The following is a 3,580-nucleotide window of genomic DNA, read 5'->3' on the forward strand; positions in this document are numbered from 1 at the left end:
CTTTCTTCACATGGTCATGGGCTCGTGCTCGACCGCGCCCTCTTCCTCGCTGTGGTGTGTCCCATTTTCGCTCTTCTCTTCTCGCCTGGGATGTATCAGGGCATGTTCTGGCCATGTGTCCCTTTTTACCACACGTGTAACGCTCAACATCAGCCAGGTTAATTTTCTTTCGTCTTCCTCTTGAACTCATTCTCCCGCTTGTCTTCATCACATTGTCTTCTTCTACATCCATGTCACTTCTCCCATACTTTTCAGTACTCTCATAACTTCGCAGTTTTGTTTTAAACTCGCCAAAAGTTACAATGTCATTTGTCTGGGTGATGTGAACAACAAACGGCTTGTACGAATCAGGTAGTCCCTTTACTACCATGGCTATCTGAAGCCCATCACTAATATGCTCGTCTGCTCTCCTCAATGACGTGAATATAGTCATTAAGTAACCCAACGTTCTTTTTCTAACTTCGTTCGGTGTTTCACTATGGGAGATATAGACCACTCCCAGAATGCATAATCTCCTGAAGTGACCTGGCTCCTGACCCAGACTGGGATGGCATCAACCAGTTTCTGAAGCACCAGACTCCAGCACTGCGTGAGCCAGAGATGGACCTGAGACATCCAACCTATAGAATCTCACGAAAGTGTGCGGTGAAGCCCAACTCGCCTCCGCACAAATGTCCTCCACCCTAATTCCTTTAAATAGAGCCCATGACGTAGCCATGCACCTGGTAAAGTGAGCTTTCAAACGTACAGGTGGCTGCAGCCCCCTGCACCTGTAAGCTAGCACTATAGCCTCTACAATCCAACGAGACAGCCTCTGTCGGGACAGAGGCTTCCCTTTGTGGGGCGTGGCCCAAGACACAAACAGCTGATCGGTTCCCCGGAAGCTGGCTGTCCTGTCAACATAGACGCGTAACGCACGCACAGGGCACAGAGCGTTCAATCTGCTCTCCTCCGCTGACCCAAACGGCGGTGGGTGAAAAGCCTTCAACTCCACCGTGGGGCATCTGTAAGCAGATTCCCCCACTTTAGGTATGAACGCCGGATTAGGCCGTAAACACACTTTAGACAAGCCTGGCGAAAACTGCAAGCAAGGCGACCGGGTTGACAGCGCCTGTAAATAACTCACTCGCTTCGCAGTAGTCAAAGCGAGGAGGAGAGCGGTCTTGAGTGACAAAAACCTCAGACCCACCCCCTCCAAAGGTTCAAATGGGTGTTGTGAGAGAGCGTCTAACACAACAGCCAAGTCCCATAATGGCACCTTAGGCCTGGAAACTGGAAGTTTCCGGCGCACTCCGTTCACAAAACGGCACACTAATGGATGCTGGCCCGCCGGCTTATCCCCCAAGCCCATGTGGCATGCTGAAATGGCGGCCAGATACACCTTGATTGTGGAAAACGCTTTACCCTTTTCCAGCAAGTCTTGGAGAAAACATAGAATGTCTCTCACTGAGCACTGAAATGAGACAATACGTCTGGCCTCACACCACTCCTCAAACACTCACCACTTACAACTGTACAATGAGCGAGTGGATGAAGCCCTCGCACACTGAATAGTGTCGATCACGTTCTGAGGCAGTCCCACAGAGCCCAAATTCAACCTCTCACGGGCCAGGCCCAGAGAGCCACCTGCTCCGGATGGGGGTGGTAAATCTCCCCCCTGGCCTGAGACAAGAGGTCCCTGCGCAGCGGCAGGGGCCAAGGTTGGCCCGATAGTAATTGAACTATCTCTGCTATCCAGTGTTTGGACGGCCATCGTGGGGCTATCAAAATCAGCGACAAGCCCTGATCCCTCACTCTGGTCAGTGTGGGGGAGATAAGGCTGAGAGGAGGAAATGCGTACAGTAGGACGTTTGGCCATGGGTGCGACAGCATGTCTACACCTAAAGGCGCATCCTCCTCTGTTAGTGAGAAATACAGCTGACAATGCGCGTTTTCTCGCGAGGCGAACAGATCTACGACAGCCCGGCCGTATTTCTGCCACAGCTGGCTCACCACCTGGGGATGGAGTTTCCATTCCCCGAAAAGAGGGTTTCCTCTTGACATGAGATCTGCGCCCCTGTTCAGCACTCCTGCTACGTGCGTCGCTCTCAGCGACCCGAGCCGAGCAACGCTCCACATAATTATTTTCCTTGCCAGCTTGTGAAGCCGTGGAGAAGCGCGTGCCTCCCTGACGGTTCACATATGCCACTACCGTGGAGTTGTCGGATTTCACCAGCACATGCTGCTCCCTCAGATGAGGGAGAAAATGTCTTAAGGCCAGAAACATTGCCATCAACTCGAGATCGTTTATATGCGCCTGAGCCAGCTCCGCTGACCAGACGCCATTCACTGCTCTGCCCTTGAATGTCGCTCCCCAACCTGACATGGACGTATCCGTTGTTATGACAACCCTTGACGCCACCGTCCCCAGGCTGACACCCTGTGAGAAAACCGCCGGATTTCTCCACTGGTGGAGAGCTGCCGAGCACTCTGCAGAAACTTTCACCAAGCGAGAGAGGTGACGACGGGGACACAGTCTTAACGATGCAATCCACGTCTGCACATCCCTCATCAGCAGGAGGCCCAGCCTCACTACTGAAATGACCGACGCCATCAGACCCAGCAGCCGTAGACAAAGTCTGAACTGCACCGCTGTCCCCGGTTGAAACCGGGCCAGACACTGATTGAACAACTGTTGCCTCTCCTCCGATAGCGTGGCACGATATCTGAGGGAGTCTATTTTGAGACCCAGATAAGAGATGCATTGTGTTTGGCAGCACTCGGCTTTTGGTCCAGTTTATACTGAAACCCAGACCACTGATGTGAGACGTCACTGTCTCCACATCCCTGAGCGCCTGCTCCCGTGAATGAGAGCATATCAGATAATCGTCTATGTACGAAAATATTCTGATACCTCTGCTCCTTAACGGAGACAATGCTGCTTCCACACATTTGCTGAAAACCCGTGGAGCCAGCGAGAGACCAAATGGGAGCACTCGGTATTCGTATGCCATGCCCCGGTGAGCAAACCTGAGAAATTTCCTGTGTGCCGGGAAAATCTCGATGTGAAAATATGCATCTGCTAGATCGATTGTGGCAAACCAGTCGCCCGGGCGGATAGATTGGCACAACACTTTTACTGTTAACATTCTGAACGTGTATTTCCTCAGATGACTGTTCAACACACGCAGATCCAGAATAGGTTGCAGTGATCCCCCTTTATTTGGAATGAGGAAGTAACGGGAGTAAAACCCCTGTTGACTCTCCTCGATCGGGACCACTCTGATCGCTCTCTTGAGTAAAAGAGAATCGATTTCGTTCTGTAACACCTGTGCAGCTTCCCCCTCTGCTACTGACATCAAAACACCGTTGAATTTCGGTGGTTTTGTAGCAAACTGAAGCCTGTATCCCCGGGAGACAGACAGCATGACGCATGCGCGCCATTTCTCCACCTGAACAGCCAGGGGCCCTCTCTCCAGACGGGCGATGCCCTCCGGAGGCCGGGAGGAGGTATGAGCCTCCCTCCCTGGGCTTCCTGTTGCCAGAGCCAGAGCTTTATTTCTAGAAACATGGGAACCCGAAAATGAGTGTTTGGTGACAT

At 52.2% G+C, this 3,580-nt stretch overlaps 1 pseudogene; it reads right to left on the minus strand.

Annotated features, from left to right (window-relative positions):
- Positions 1-1,593: 1,593 nt before the first annotated feature.
- Positions 1,594-3,580, minus strand: part of LOC140312460 (uncharacterized) — a 2,594-nt pseudogene continuing 607 nt past the window's right edge.

Source organism: Leuresthes tenuis, unplaced genomic scaffold (assembly GCF_036924035.1).
Source record: "Leuresthes tenuis unplaced genomic scaffold, fLeuTen1.0.hap1 SCAF_7, whole genome shotgun sequence".
Lineage (NCBI taxonomy): Eukaryota > Metazoa > Chordata > Actinopteri > Atheriniformes > Atherinopsidae > Leuresthes > Leuresthes tenuis.